Genomic DNA, 17,243 nt, shown 5'->3' on the forward strand with positions numbered 1-17,243 from the left:
TACAGACTTGTTCACTGTGCAAGTAGCCCATGTGTTCCTGGTTTCATGTTGTAGACTACCAGTGAGGGGGGTTTATCTCCTGGTTTAATGTTGTAGACTGCTGGTGAGGGGGGGTTTATCTCCTGGTTTCATGTTGTAGACTGCCAGTGAGGGGGGTTTATCTCCTGGTTTCATGTTGCAGACCATCGGTGAGGGGGATTTATCTCCTGATTTCATGTTGCAGACTGCCGGTGAGGGGGTTTATCTCCTGGTTTAATGTTGTAGACTGCTGGTGAGGGGGGTTTATCTCGTGGTTTCATGTTGTAGACTGCCAGTGAGGGGGGTTTATCTCCTGGTTTAATGTTGTAGACTGCTGGTGAGGGGGGTTTATCTCCTGTTTTCATGTTGTAGACTGCCAGTGAGGGGGGTTTATCTCCTGATTTCATGTTGCAGACTGCCGGTGAGGGGGTATATCTCCTGGTTTCATGTTGTAGACTGCCGGTGAGGAGGGATTATCTCCTGGTTTCATGTTGCAGACTGCCAGTGAGGGGGGTTTATCTCCTGGTTTAATGTTGTAGACTGCCAGTGAGGGGGGTTTATCTCCTGATTTCATGTTGCAGACTGCCGGTGAGGGGGGTTTATCTCCTGGTTTCATGTTGTAGACTGCCGGTGAGGAGGGTTTATCTCCTGGTTTCATGTTGCAGACTGCCAGTGAGGGGGGTTTATCTCCTGGTTTAATGTTGTAGACTGCTGGTGAGGGGGGTTTATCTCCTGTTTTCATGTTGTAGACTGCCAGTGAGGGGGGTTTATCTCCTGATTTCATGTTGCAGACTGCCGGTGAGGGGGTATATCTCCTGGTTTCATGTTGTAGACTGCCGGTGAGGAGGGATTATCTCCTGGTTTCATGTTGCAGACTGCCAGTGAGGGGGGTTTATCTCCTGGTTTAATGTTGTAGACTGCCAGTGAGGGGGGTTTATCTCCTGATTTCATGTTGCAGACTGCCGGTGAGGGGGGTTTATCTCCTGGTTTCATGTTGTAGACTGCCGGTGAGGAGGGTTTATCTCCTGGTTTCATGTTGCAGACTGCCAGTGAGGGGGGTTTATCTCCTGGTTTCATGTTGCAGACTGCCGGTGAGGGGGGTGTTATGACAGGTAATTCAGTACCACAATGGACATAGAGGTCAGCGCACATACAGTGACCTGGCAATAACCCAAAAAACAAGAACGAGCTCTGAGACGTGGGAACTCTGTTGACCGCAATCCCTAATCCTCTCCAACCACACTAAAGGCAGCCGTGGATTGCGCCTAACACTCCCTATGCAACTCGGCAAGGCCTGAGAAACTAGCTAGCCTGAAGATAGAAAATAAGCCTACCTTGCCTCAGAGAAATACCCCAAAGGAAAAGGCAGCCCCCACATATAATGACTGTGAGTTAAGATGAAAAGACAAACGTAGAGATGAAATAGATTTAGCAAAGTGAGGCCCAACTTTCTGAACAGAGTGAGGATAGGAAAGGTAACTTTGCGGTCAACACAAAACCGTACAAAAACCACGCAAAGGGGGCAAAAAGACCCTCCGTACTGAACTAACGGCACGGAGGTACACCCTCTGCGTCCCAGAGCTTCCAGCAAGCAGTAAAAAACAAATTGACAAGCTGGACAGAAAAAAACAGCAAACAAATAGCAAAGAGTAACTTAGCTATGCAGAGCAGCAGGCCACAGGAACAATCCAGGAGGAAACAGGTCCAATACTAGAACATTGACTGGAAGCCAGGATCAAAGCACTAGGTGGAGTTAAATAGAGCAGCACCTAACGACTTCACCACATCACCTGAGGAAGGAAACTCAGAAGCCGCAGTACCACTTTCCTCCACCAACGGAAGCTCACAGAGAGAACCAGCCGAAGTACCACTTGTGACCACAGGAGGGAGCTCTGCCACAGAATTCACAACAGTACCCCCCCCTTGAGGAGGGGTCACCGAACCCTCACCAGAGCTCCCAGGATGAGCCATATGAAAGGCACGAACAAGATCGGGAGCATGGACATCAGAGGCAAAGACCCAGGAATTATCTTCCTGAGCATAACCCTTCCACTTAACCAGATACTGGAGTTTCCGCCTTGAAACACGAGAATCCAAAATCTTCTCCACAATATACTTCAACTCCCCCTCCACCAAAACCGGGGCAGGAGGATCAACAGATGGAACCATAGGTGCCACGTATCTCCACAACAATGACCTATGGAATACGTTATGTATGGAGGTTTAAACTTAGGAGAGGAAACCTTCATAGGAATATGACGAGAAGATAACCAAACCAAGTCCCCAACCCGAAGTCGGTGACCCACACAGCGTCTGCGATTAGCGAAACGTTGAGCCTTCTCCTGGGACAAGGTCAAATTCTCCACTACATGAGTCCAAATCTGCTGCAACCTGTCCACCACAGTATTCACACCAGGACAGTCCGAAGACTCAACTTGCCCTGAAGAGAAACGAGGATGGAACCCAGAGTTGCAGAAAAACGGTGAAACCAAGGTAGCCGAGCTGGCCCGATTATTAAGGGCGAACTCAGCCAAAGGCAAAAAGGACACCCAGTCATCCTGATCAGCAGAAACAAAGCATCTCAGATATGTTTCCAAGGTCTGATTGGTTCGTTCGGTCTGGCCATTAGTCTGAGGATGGAAAGCCGAGGAAAAAGACAAGTCAATGCCCATCCTACCACAAAAGGCTCGCCAAAACCTCGAAACAAACTGGGAACCTCTGTCAGAAACGATATTCTCTGGAATGCCATGTAAACGAACCACATGCTGGAAAAACAATGGCACCAAATCAGAGGAGGAAGGCAATTTAGACAAGGGCACCAAATGGACCATCTTAGAGAAGCGATCACAGACCACCCAAATGACTGACATCTTTTGAGAGACGGGAAGATCTGAAATAAAATCCATAGAGATATGTGTCCAAGGCCTCTTCGGGACCGGCAAGGGCAAAAGCAACCCACTGGCACGAGAACAGCAGGGCTTAGCCCGAGCACAAATCCCACAGGACTGCACAAAAGTACGCACATCCCGCGACAGAGATGGCCACCAAAAGGATCTAGCCACTAACTCTCTGGTACCAAAGATTCCAGGATGACCAGCCAACACCGAACAATGAACCTCAGAGATAACTTTATTCGTCCACCTATCAGGGACAAACAGTTTCTCCGCTGGGCAACGATCAGGTTTATTAGCCTGAAAATTTTTGCAGCACCCGCCGCAAATCAGGGGAGATGGCAGATACAATTACTCCCTCTTTGAGGATACCCGCCGGCTCAGATACACCCGGAGAGTCGGGCACAAAACTCCTAGACAGAGCATCCGCCTTCACATTTTTAGAGCCCGGAAGGTATGAAATCACAAAGTCAAAACGGGCAAAAAACAACGACCAACGAGCTTGTCTAGGATTCAACCGCTTGGCGGACTCGAGATAAGTCAAGTTCTTATGATCAGTCAAGACCACCACGCGATGCTTAGCTCCTTCAAGTCAATGACGCCACTCCTCGAATGCCCACTTCATGGCCAGCAACTCTCGATTGCCCACATCATAATTTCGCTCAGCAGGCGAAAACTTCCTGGAAAAGAAGGCGCATGGTTTCATCACCGAGCAATCAGAACTTCTCTGCGACAAAACAGCCCCTGCTCCAATCTCAGAAGCATCAACCTCGACCTGGAACGGAAGCGAAACATCTGGTTGACACAACACAGGGGCAGAAGAAAAACGACGCTTCAACTCTTGAAAAGCTTCCACCGCAGCAGAAGACCAATTGACCACATCAGCACCTTTCTTGGTCAAATCAGTCAATGGTTTAGCAATACTAGAAAAATTGCAGATGAAGCGACGATAAAAATTAGCAAAGCCCAGGAACTTTTGCAGACGTTTCAGAGATGTTGGCTGAGTCCAATTATAGATGGCTTGGACCTTAACAGGGTCCATCTCGATAGTAGAAGGGGAAAAGATGAACCCCAAAAATGAAACCTTCTGAACACCAAAGAGACACTTTGATCCCTTCACAAACAAAGAATTAGCACGCAGGACCTGAAACACCGTTCTGACCTGCTTCACATGAGACTCCCAATCATCCGAGAAGATCAAAATGTCATCTAAGTACACAATCAGGAATTTATCCAGGTACTCTCGGAAGATGTCATGCATAAAGGACTGAAACACTGATGGAGCATTGGCAAGTCCGAACGGCATTACTAGATACTCAAAATGGCCCTCGTGCGTATTAAATGCAGTTTTCCACTCATCGCCTCGCTTAATACGCACAAGATTATACGCACCACAAAGATCTATCTTGGTTGAACCAACTAGCCCCCTTAATCCGAGCAAACAAATCAGATAACAATGGCAAGGGGTACTGAAATTTAACCGTGATCTTATTTAGAAGGCGGTAATCTATACAAGGTCTCAGTGAACCATCCTTCTTGGCTACAAAAAAGAACCCTGCTCCTAATGGCGACGATGACGGGCGTATATGCCCCTTCTCCAAAGACTCCTTCACATAACTCCGCATAGCGGCGTGCTCAGGCACAGATAAATTAAACAGTCGACCTTTTGGGAATTTACTACTTGGAATCAAATCGATAGCACAATCACAATCCCTATGCGGAGGTAGGGTATCGGACTTGGGCTCATCAAATACATCCCGGTAATCAGACAAGAACTCTGGAACCTCAGAAGGGGTGGATGACGAAATAGACAGAAATGGGACATCACCATGTACCCCCTGACAACCCCAGCTGGACACAGACATGGATTTCCAATCCAATACTGGATTATGGACTTGTAGCCATGGCAACCCCAACACGACCACATCATGCAGATTATGCAACACCAGAAAGCGAATAACCTCCTGATGTGCAGGAGCCATGCACATGGTCAGCTGGGTCCAGTACTGAGGCTTATTCTTGGCCAAAGGCGTAGCATCAATTCCTCTCAATGGAATAGGACACTGCAAGGGCTCCAAGAAAAACCCACAACGCCTAGAATACTCCAAGTCCATCAAATTCAGAGCAGCGCCTGAATCCACAAATGCCATGACAGAATATGATGACAAAGAGCAGATCAAGGTAACAGACAGAAGAAATTTTGACTGTACCGTACCAATGGTGGCAGACCTAGCGGTTAGTGCGCTTAGGACAATTAGAGATAGCATGAGTGGAATCACCACAGTAGAAACACAGCCCATTCAGACGTCTGTGTTCTTGCCGTTCAACTCTGGTCAAAGTCCTATCGCACTGCATAGGCTCAGGTTTAAGCTCAGGTAATACCGCCAAATGGTGCACAGATTTACGCTCGCGCAAGCGTCGACCGATCTGGATGGCCAAAGACATAGCCTCATTCAGACCAGCAGGCATAGGAAATCCCACCATGACATCCTTAAGGGCTTCAGAGAGACCTTTTCTGAAAATAGCTGCGAGCGCACCTTCATTCCACTGAGTGAGTACGGACCACTTTCTAAATTTCTGACAATATACCTCGATTTCATCCTGACCCTGACACAGAGCCAGCAAATTCTTCTCTGCCTGATCCACAGAATTAGGCTCATCGTAAAACAATCCGAGCGCCAGGAAAAATGCATCGATATTACTTAATGCAGGATCTCCTGATGCAAGAGAAAATGCCCAGTCCTGAGGGTCGCCACGCAAAAAAGAAATAACGATCCTAACTTGTTGAACTGGGTCACCAGAGGAGCGAGGTTTCAAAGCCAGAAATATTTTACAATTATTTTTGAAACTCAGAAATTTAGTTCTATCTCCAAAAAACAAATCAGGAATAGGAATTCTCGGTTCTAACATAGAATTCTGAACCACAATGTCTTGAATACTTTGTACTCTTGCCGTGAGCTGATCCACACATGAAGACAGACCTTTAATGTCCATTGCTACACCTGTGTCCTGAACCACCCAAATGTCTAGGGGAAAAAAAAGGCAAAACACAGTGCAAAGAAAAAAAAATGGTCTCAGAACTTCTTTTTTCCCTTTATAGAGAATCATTAGTACTTTGGGCCTCCAGTACTGTTATGAAAGGTAATTCAGTACCACATTGGACATAGAGGTCAGCGCACATACAGTGACCTGGCAATAACCCAAAAAACAAGAATGAGCTCTGAGACGTGGGAACTCTGTTGACCGCAATCCCTAATCCTCTCCAACCACACTAAAGGCAGCCGTGGATTGCACCTAACGCTCCCTATGCAACTCGGCACGGCCTGAGAAACTAGCTAGCCTGAAGATAGAAAATAAGCCTACCTTGCCTCAGAGAAATACCCCAAAGGAAAAGGCACCCCCACATATAATGACTGTGAGTTAAGATGAAAAGACAAACGTAGAGATGAAATAGATTTAGCAAAGTGATGCCCAACTTTCTGAACAGAGCGAAGATAGGAAAGGTAACTTTGCGGTCAACACAAAACCCTACAAAAACCACGCAAAGGGGGCAAAAAGACCCTCCGTACCGAACTAACGGTACGGAGGTACACCCTCTGCGTCCCAGAGCTTCCAGCAAGCAGTAAAAAACAAATTGACAAGCTGGACAGAAAAAAACAGCAAATAGCAAAGAGTAACTTAGCTATGCAGAGCAGCAGGCCACAGGAACGATACAGGAGGAAACAGGTCCAATACTAGAACATTGACTGGAGGCCAGGATCAAAGCACTAGGTGGAGTTAAATAGAGCAGCACCTAACGACTTCACCACATCACCTGAGGAAGGAAACTCAGAAGCCGCAGTACCACTTTCCTCCACCAACGGAAGCTCACAGAGAGAACCAGCCGAAGTACCACTTGTGACCACAGGAGGGAGCTCTGCCACAGAATTCACAACAGGGGGGTTTATCTCTTGGTTTCATGTTGCAGACTGCCGGTGAGGGAGGTTTATCTCCTGGTTTCATGTTGCAGACTGCCGGTGAGGGGGGTTTATCTCTTGGTTTCATGTTGCAGACTGCCGGTGAGGGGGGTTTATCTCCTGGTTTCATGTTGCAGACTGCCGGTGAGGGGGGTTTATCTCCTGGTTTCATGTTGCAGACTGCCGGTGAGGGGGGTTTATCTCCTGGTTTCATGTTGCAGAGTGCCGGTGAGGGGGGTTTATCTCCTGGTTTCATGTTGCAGACTGCCGGTGAGGGGGGTTTATCTCCTGGTTTCATGTTGCAGACTGCCGGTGAGGGGGGTTTATCTCCTGGTTTCATGTTGTAGACTGCCGGTGAGGAGGGTTTATCTCCTGGTTTCATGTTTCAGACTGCCAGTGAGGGGGGTTTATCTCCTGGTTTCATGTTGCAGACTGCCGGTGAGGGGGGTTTATCTCTTGGTTTCATGTTGCAGACTGCCGGTGAGGGGGGTTTATCTCCTGGTTTCATGTTGCAGACTGCCAGTGAGGGGGGTTTATCTCCTGGTTTCATGTTGCAGACTGCCAGTGAGGGGGGTTTATCTCCTGGTTTCATGTTGCAGACTGCCGGTGAGGGGGGTTTATCTCCTGGTTTCATGTTGCAGACTGCCGGTGAGGGGGGTTTATCTCCTGGTTTCATGTTGTAGACTGCCGGTGAGGAGGGTTTATCTCCTGGTTTCATGTTGCAGACTGCCAGTGAGGGGGGTTTATCTCCTGGTTTCATGTTGCAGACTGCCAGTGAGGGGGGTTTATCTCTTGGTTTCATGTTGCAGACTGCCGGTGAGGGGGGTTTGTCTCCTGGTTTCATGTTGCAGACTGCCGATGAGGGGGGTTTATCTCCTGGTTTCATGTTGCAGACTGCCGGTGAGGGAGGTTTATCTCCTGGTTTCATGTTGCAGACTGCCGGTGAGGGGGGTTTATCTCCTGGTTTCATGTTGCAGACTGCCAGTGAGGGGGGTTTATCTCCTGGTTTCATGTTGCAGACTGCCGGTGAGGGGGGTTTATCTCCTGGTTTCATGTTGCAGACTGCCGGTGAGGAGGGTTTATCTCCTGGTTTCATGTTGCAGACTGCCGGTGAGGGGGGGTTTATCTCCTGGTTTCATGTTGCAGACTGCCGGTGAGGGGGGTTTATCTCCTGGTTTCATGTTGCAGACTGCCGGTGAGCGGGGTTTATCTCCTGGTTTCATGTTGCAGACTGCCGGTGAGGAGGGTTTATCTCCTGGTTTCATGTTGCAGACTGCCGGTGAGGGGGGGTTTATCTCCTGGTTTCATGTTGCAGACTGCTGGTGAGGGGGGTTTGTCTCCTGGTTTCATGTTGCAGACTGCCGGTGAGGGGGGTTTATCTCCTGGTTTCATGTTGCAGACTGCCGGTGAGGGGGTTTATCTCCTGGTTTCATGTTGCAGACTGCTGGTGAGGGGGGGTTTATCTCCTGGTTTCATGTTGCAGACTGCCGGTGAGGGGGGTTTATTTCCTGGTTTCATGTTGCAGACCATCGGTGAGGGGGGTTTATCTCCTGGTTTCATGTTGCAGACTGCCGGTGAGGGGGATTTATCTCCTGGTTTCATGTTGCAGGCTGCCGGTGAGGGGGGTTTATCTCCTGGTTTCATGTTGCAGACCATCGGTGAGGGGGGTTTATCTCCTGGTTTCATGTTGCAGACTGCCGGTGAGGGGGGTTTATCTCCTGGTTTTATGTTGCAGACTGCCGGTGAGGGGGGTTTATCTCCTGGTTTCATGTTGCAGACTGCCAGTGAGGGGGGTTTATCTCCTGGTTTCATGTTGCAGACTGCCGGTGAGGGGGGTTTATCTCCTGGTTTCATGTTGCAGACTGCTGGTGAGGAGGGTTTATCTCCTGGATTCATGTTGCAGACTGCCGGTGAGGGGGGGTTTATCTCCTGGTTTCATGTTGCAGACTGCCGGTGAGGGGGGTTTATCTCCTGGTTTCATGTTGCAGACTGCCGGTGAGGGGGGTTTATCTCCTGGTTTCATGTTGCAGACTGCCGGTGAGGAGGGTTTATCTCCTGGTTTCATGTTGCAGACTGCCGGTGAGGGGGGTTTATCTCCTGGTTTCATGTTGTAGACTGCCAGTGAGGGGGGTTTATCTCCTGGTTTCATGTTGCAGACTGCCGGTGAGGGGGGTTTATCTCCTGGTTTCATGTTGTAGACTGCCGGTGAGGGGGGTTTATCTCCTGGTTTCATGTTGCAGACTGCCGTTGAGGGGGGGTTTATCTCCTGGTTTCATGTTGCAGACTGCCAGTGAGGGGGGTTTATCTCCTGGTTTCATGTTGCAGACTGCCGGTGAGGGGGGTTCATCTCCTGGTTTCATGTTGCAGACTGCCGGTGAGGGGGGTTTATCTCCTGGTTTCATGTTGCAGACTGCCGGTGAGGAGGGTTTATCTCCTGGTTTCATGTTGCAGACTGCCGGTGAGGAGGGTTTATCTCCTGGTTTCATGTTGCAGACTGCCGGTGAGGGGGGGTTTATCTCCTGGTTTCATGTTGCAGACTGCCGGTGAGGGGGGTTTATCTCCTGGTTTCATGTTGCAGACTGCCGGTGAGGGGGGTTTATCTCCTGGTTTCATGTTGCAGACTGCCAGTGAGGGGGGTTTATCTCCTGGTTTCATGTTGCAGACTGCCGGTGAGGGGGGTTTATCTCCTGGTTTCATGTTGCAGACTGCTGGTGAGGAGGGTTTATCTCCTGGATTCATGTTGCAGACTGCCGGTGAGGGGGGGTTTATCTCCTGGTTTCATGTTGCAGACTGCCGGTGAGGGGGGTTTATCTCCTGGTTTCATGTTGCAGACTGCCGGTGAGGGGGGTTTATCTCCTGGTTTCATGTTGCAGACTGCCGGTGAGGAGGGTTTATCTCCTGGTTTCATGTTGCAGACTGCCGGTGAGGGGGGTTTATCTCCTGGTTTCATGTTGTAGACTGCCAGTGAGGGGGGTTTATCTCCTGGTTTCATGTTGCAGACTGCCGGTGAGGGGGGTTTATCTCCTGGTTTCATGTTGTAGACTGCCGGTGAGGGGGGTTTATCTCCTGGTTTCATGTTGCAGACTGCCGTTGAGGGGGGGTTTATCTCCTGGTTTCATGTTGCAGACTGCCAGTGAGGGGGGTTTATCTCCTGGTTTCATGTTGCAGACTGCCGGTGAGGGGGGTTCATCTCCTGGTTTCATGTTGCAGACTGCCGGTGAGGGGGGTTTATCTCCTGTTTTCATGTTGCAGACTGCCGGTGAGGAGGGTTTATCTCCTGGTTTCATGTTGCAGACTGCCGGTGAGGAGGGTTTATCTCCTGGTTTCATGTTGCAGACTGCCGGTGAGGGGGGGTTTATCTCCTGGTTTCATGTTGCAGACTGCCGGTGAGGGGGGTTTATCTCCTGGTTTCATGTTGCAGACTGCCGGTGAGGGGGTTTATCTCCTGGTTTCATGTTGCAGACTGCCGGTGAGGAGGGTTTATCTCCTGGTTTCATGTTGCAGACTGCCGGTGAGGGGGTTTATCTCCTGGTTTCATGTTGCATACTGCCGGTGAGGGGGGTTTATCTCCTGATTTCATGTTGCAGACTGCCGGTGAGGGGGGTTTATCTCCTGATTTCATGTTGCAGACTGCCGGTGAGGGGGATTTATCTCCTGGTTTCATGTTGCAGACCATCGGTGAGGGGGATTTATGTCCTGGTTTCATGTTGCAGACTGCCGGTGAGGGGGGTTTATCTCCTGGTTTCATGTTGCAGACCATCGGTGAGGGGGGTTTATCTCCTGATTTCATGTTGCAGACTGCCGGTGAGGGGGTTTATCTCCTGATTTCATGTTGCAGACTGCCGGTGAGGGGGGTTTATCTCCTGATTTCATGTTGCAGACTGCCGGTGAGGGGGTTTATCTCCTGGTTTCATGTTGCAGACCATCGGTGAGGGGGGTTTATCTCCTGATTTCATGTTGCATACTGCCGGTGAGGGGGGTTTATCTCCTGGTTTCATGTTGCAGACTGCCGGTGAGGGGGGTTTATCTCCTGGTTTCATGTTGCAGACTGCCGGTGAGGGGGGGTTTATCTCCTGTTTTCATGTTGCAGACTGCCGGTGAAGGGGGTTTATCTCCTGGTTTCATGTTGCAGACCGCCGGTGAGGGGGGTTTATCTCCTGGTTTCATGTTGCAGACTGCCGGTGAGGGGGGTTTATCTCCTGGTTTCATCATGCAGACTGCTGGTGAGGGGGGTTTATCTCCTGGTTTCATGTTCCAGACTGCCGGTGAGGTGGATTTATCTCCTGGTTTCATGTTACAGACTGCCGGTGAGGGGGGTTTATCTCCTGGTTTCATGTTGCAGACCATCGGTGAGGGGGGTTTATCTCCTGATTTCATGTTGCAGACTGCTGGTGAGGGGGTTTATGTCCTGGTTTCATGTTGCAGACTGCCGGTGAGGGGGGTTTATCTCCTGATTTCATGTTGCAGACTGCCGGTGAGGGGGGTTTATCTCCTGGTTTCATGTTGCAGACTGCCAGTGAGGGGGGTTTATCTCCTGGTTTCATGTTGCAGACTGCCGGTGAGGGGGGTTTATCTCCTGGTTTCATGTTGCAGACTGCCGGTGAGGAGGGTTTATCTCCTGGTTTCATGTTGCAGACTGCCGGTGAGGGGGGGTTTATCTCCTGGTTTCATGTTGCAGACTGCCGGTGAGCGGGGTTTATCTCCTGGTATCATGTTGCAGACTGCCGGTGAGGAGGGTTTATCTCCTGGTTTCATGTTGCAGACTGCCGGTGAGGGGGGTTTATCTCCTGGTTTCATGTTGTAGACTGCCAGTGAGGGGGGTTTATCTCCTGGTTTCATGTTGCAGACTGCCGGTGAGGGGGGTTTATCTCCTGGTTTCATGTTGTAGACTGCCGGTGAGGGGGGTTTATCTCCTGGTTTCATGTTGCAGACTGCCGTTGAGGGGGGGTTTATCTCCTGGTTTCATGTTGCAGACTGCCAGTGAGGGGGGTTTATCTCCTGGTTTCATGTTGCAGACTGCCGGTGAGGGGGGTTCATCTCCTGGTTTCATGTTGCAGACTGCCGGTGAGGGGGGTTTATCTCCTGGTTTCATGTTGCAGACTGCCGGTGAGGAGGGTTTATCTCCTGGTTTCATGTTGCAGACTGCCGGTGAGGAGGGTTTATCTCCTGGTTTCATGTTGCAGACTGCCGGTGAGGGGGGGTTTATCTCCTGGTTTCATGTTGCAGACTGCCGGTGAGGGGGGTTTATCTCCTGGTTTCATGTTGCAGACTGCCGGTGAGGGGGGTTTATCTCCTGGTTTCATGTTGCAGACTGCCGGTGAGGAGGGTTTATCTCCTGGTTTCATGTTGCAGACTGCCGGTGAGGGGGTTTATCTCCTGGTTTCATGTTGCATACTGCCGGTGAGGGGGGTTTATCTCCTGATTTCATGTTGCAGACTGCCGGTGAGGGGGGTTTATCTCCTGATTTCATGTTGCAGACTGCCGGTGAGGGGGATTTATCTCCTGGTTTCATGTTGCAGACCATCGGTGAGGGGGATTTATGTCCTGGTTTCATGTTGCAGACTGCCGGTGAGGGGGGTTTATCTCCTGGTTTCATGTTGCAGACCATCGGTGAGGGGGGTTTATCTCCTGATTTCATGTTGCAGACTGCCGGTGAGGGGGTTTATCTCCTGATTTCATGTTGCAGACTGCCGGTGAGGGGGGTTTATCTCCTGATTTCATGTTGCAGACTGCCGGTGAGGGGGTTTATCTCCTGGTTTCATGTTGCAGACCATCGGTGAGGGGGGTTTATCTCCTGATTTCATGTTGCATACTGCCGGTGAGGGGGGTTTATCTCCTGGTTTCATGTTGCAGACTGCCGGTGAGGGGGGTTTATCTCCTGGTTTCATGTTGCAGATTGCCGGTGAGGGGGGGTTTATCTCCTGTTTTCATGTTGCAGACTGCCGGTGAAGGGGGTTTATCTCCTGGTTTCATGTTGCAGACCGCCGGTGAGGGGGGTTTATCTCCTGGTTTCATGTTGCAGACTGCCGGTGAGGGGGGTTTATCTCCTGGTTTCATGATGCAGACTGCTGGTGAGGGGGGTTTATCTCCTGGTTTCATGTTCCAGAATGCCGGTGAGGTGGATTTATCTCCTGGTTTCATGTTACAGACTGCCGGTGAGGGGGGTTTATCTCCTGGTTTCATGTTGCAGACCATCGGTGAGGGGGGTTTATCTCCTGATTTCATGTTGCAGACAGCTGGTGAGGGGGTTTATGTCCTGGTTTCATGTTGCAGACCATCGGTGAGGGGGGTTTATCTCCTGGTTTCATGTTGCAGACTGCCGGTGAGGGGGGGTTTATCTCCTGATTTCATGTTGCAGACTGCCGGTGAGGGGGTTTATCTCCTGATTTCATGTTGCAGACTGCCAGTGAGGGGGGTTTATCTCCTGCTTTCATGTTGCAGACTGCCAGTGAGGGGGGTTTATCTCCTGGTTTTATGTTGCAGACTGCCGGTGAGGGGGATTTATCTCCTGGTTTCATGTTGCAGACTGCCGGTGAGGGGGGTTTATCTCCTGGTTTCATGTTGCAGACTGCCGGTGAGGGGGGTTTATCTCCTGGTTTCATGTTGCAGACCATCGGTGAGGGGGATTTATCTCCTGATTTCATGTTGCAGACTGCCGGTGAGGGGGTTTATCTCCTGGTTTAATGTTGTAGACTGCTGGTGAGGGGGGTTTATCTCCTGGTTTCATGTTGTAGACTACCAGTGAGGGGGGTTTATCTCCTGGTTTAATGTTGTAGACTGCTGGTGAGGGGGGTTTATCTCCTGGTTTCATGTTGTAGACTGCCAGTGAGGGGGGTTTATCTCCTGGTTTCATGTTGCAGACCATCGGTGAGGGGGATTTATCTCCTGATTTCATGTTGCAGACTGCCGGTGAGGGGGTTTATCTCCTGGTTTAATGTTGTAGACTGCTGGTGAGGGGGGTTTATCTCGTGGTTTCATGTTGTAGACTGCCAGTGAGGGGGGTTTATCTCCTGGTTTAATGTTGTAGACTGCTGGTGAGGGGGGTTTATCTCCTGGTTTCATGTTGTAGACTGCCAGTGAGGGGGGTTTATCTCCTGATTTCATGTTGCAGACTGCCGGTGAGGGGGTATATCTCCTGGTTTCATGTTGTAGACTGCCGGTGAGGAGGGTTTATCTCCTGGTTTCATGTTGCAGACTGCCAGTGAGGGGGGTTTATCTCCTGGTTTAATGTTGTAGACTGCCAGTGAGGGGGGTTTATCTCCTGATTTCATGTTGCAGACTGCCGGTGAGGGGGGTTTATCTCCTGGTTTCATGTTGTAGACTGCCGGTGAGGAGGGTTTATCTCCTGGTTTCATGTTGCAGACTGCCAGTGAGGGGGGTTTATCTCCTGGTTTCATGTTGCAGACTGCCGGTGAGGGGGGTGTTATGAAAGGTAATTCAGTACCACAATGGACATAGAGGTCAGCGCACATACAGTGACCTGGCAATAACCCAAAAAACAAGAACGAGCTCTGAGACGTGGGAACTCTGTTGACCGCAATCCCTAATCCCCTCTAACCACACTAAAGGCAGCCGTGGATTGCGCCTAACACTCCCTATGCAACTCGGCACGGCCTGAGAAACTAGCTAGCCTGAAGATAGAAAATAAGCCTACCTTGCCTCAGAGAAATACCCCAAAGGAAAAGGCAGCCCCCACATATAATGACTGTGAGTTAAGATGAAAAGACAAACGTAGAGATGAAATAGATTTAGCAAAGTGAGGCCCAACTTTCTGAACAGAGTGAGGATAGGAAAGGTAACTTTGCGGTCAACACAAAACCCTACAAAAACCACGCAAAGGGGGCAAAAAGACCCTCCGTACCGAACTAACGGCACGGAGGTACACCCTCTGCATCCCAGAGCTTCCAGCAAGCAGTAAAAAACAAATTGACAAGCTGGACAGAAAAAAACAGCAAACAAATAGCAAAGAGTAACTTAGCTATGCAGAGCAGCAGGCCACAGGAACGATCCAGGAGGAAACAGGTCCAATACTAGAACATTGACTGGAGGCCAGGATCAAAGCACTAGGTGGAGTTAAATAGAGCAGCACCTAACGACTTCACCACATCACCTGAGGAAGGAAACTCAGAAGCCGCAGTACCACTTTCCTCCACCAACGGAAGCTCACAGAGAGAACCAGCCGAAGTACCACTTGTGACCACAGGAGGGAGCTCTGCCACAGAATTCACAACAGTACCCCCCCCTTGAGGAGGGGTCACCGAACCCTCACCAGAGCTCCCAGGACGACCAGGATGAGCCATATGAAAGGCACGAACAAGATCGGGAGCATGGACATCAGAGGCAAAGACCCAGGAATTATCTTCCTGAGCATAACCCTTCCATTTAACCAGATACTGGAGTTTCCGCCTTGAAACACGAGAATCCAAAATCTTCTCCACAATATACTCCAACTCCCCCTCCACCAAAACCGGGGCAGGAGGATCAACAGATGGAACCATAGGTGCCACGTATCTCCGCAACAATGACCTATGGAATACGTTATGTATGGAAAAAGAATCTGGAAGGGTCAGATGAAAAGACACAGGATTAAGAACCTCAGAAATCCTATACGGACCAATAAAACGAGGTTTAAACTTAGGAGAGGAAACCTTCATAGGAATATGACGAGAAGATAACCAAACCAAGTCCCCAACCCGAAGTCGGTGACCCACACAGCGTCTGCGATTAGCGAAACGTTGAGCCTTCTCCTGGGACAAGGTCAAATTCTCCACTACATGAGTCCAAATCTGCTGCAACCTGTCCACCACAGTATCCACACCAGAACAGTCCGAAGACTCAACTTGCCCTGAAGAGAAACGAGGATGGAACCCAGAGTTGCAGAAAAACGGTGAAACCAAGGTAGCCGAGCTGGCCCGATTATTAAGGGCGAACTCAGCCAAAGGCAAAAAGGACACCCAGTCATCCTGATCAGCAGAAACAAAGCATCTCAGATATGTTTCCAAGGTCTGATTGGTTCGTTCGGTCTGGCCATTAGTCTGAGGATGGAAAGCCGAGGAAAAAGACAAGTCAATGCCCATCCTACCACAAAAGGCTCGCCAAAACCTTGAAACAAACTGGGAACCTCTGTCAGAAACGATATTCTCTGGAATGCCATGTAAACGAACCACATGCTGGAAAAACAATGGCACCAAATCAGAGGAGGAAGGCAATTTAGACAAGGGCACCAAATGGACCATCTTAGAGAAGCGATCACAGACCACCCAAATGACTGACATCTTTTGAGAGACGGGAAGATCTGAAATAAAATCCATAGAGATATGTGTCCAAGGCCTCTTCGGGACCGGCAAGGGCAAAAGCAACCCACTGGCACGAGAACAGCAGGGCTTAGCCCAAGCACAAATCCCACAGGACTGCACAAAAGTACGCACATCCCGCGACAGAGATGGCCACCAAAAGGATCTAGCCACTAACTCTCTGGTACCAAAGATTCCAGGATGACCAGCCAACACCGAACAATGAACCTCAGAGATAACTTTATTCGTCCACCTATCAGGGACAAACAGTTTCTCCGCTGGGCAACGATCAGGTTTATTAGTCTGAAAATTTTTGCAGCACCCGCCGCAAATCAGGGGAGATGGCAGATACAATTACTCCCTCTTTGAGGATACCCGCCGGCTCAGTTACACCCGGAGAGTCGGGCACAAAACTCCTAGACAGAGCATCCGCCTTCACATTTTTAGAGCCCGGAAGGTATGAAATCACAAAGTCAAAACGGGCAAAAAACAACGACCAACGAGCTTGTCTAGGATTCAACCGCTTGGCGGACTCGAGATAAGTCAAGTTCTTATGATCAGTCAAGACCATCACGCGATGCTTAGCTCCTTCAAGTCAATGACGCCACTCCTCGAATGCCCACTTCATGGCCAGAAACTCTCGATTGCCCACATCATAATTTCGCTCAGCAGGCGAAAACTTCCTGGAAAAGAAGGCGCATGGTTTCATCACCGAGCAATCAGAACTTCTCTGCGACAAAACAGCCCCTGCTCCAATCTCAGAAGCATCAACCTCGACCTGGAACGGAAGCGAAACATCTGGTTGACACAACACAGGGGCAGAAGAAAAACGACGCTTCAACTCTTGAAAAGCTTCCACCGCAGCAGAAGACCAATTGACCACATCAGCACCTTTATTGGTCAAATCAGTCAATGGTTTAGCAATACTAGAAAAATTGCAGATGAAGCGACGATAAAAATTAGCAAAGCCCAGGAACTTTTGCAGACGTTTCAGAGATGTCGGCTGAGTCCAATTATGGATGGCTTGGACCTTAACAGGGTCCATCTCGATAGTAGAAGGGGAAAAGATGAACCCCAAAAATGAA

This window comes from Ranitomeya imitator, chromosome 4 (assembly GCF_032444005.1).
Source record: "Ranitomeya imitator isolate aRanImi1 chromosome 4, aRanImi1.pri, whole genome shotgun sequence".
Classification (NCBI taxonomy): Eukaryota; Metazoa; Chordata; class Amphibia; order Anura; family Dendrobatidae; genus Ranitomeya; species Ranitomeya imitator.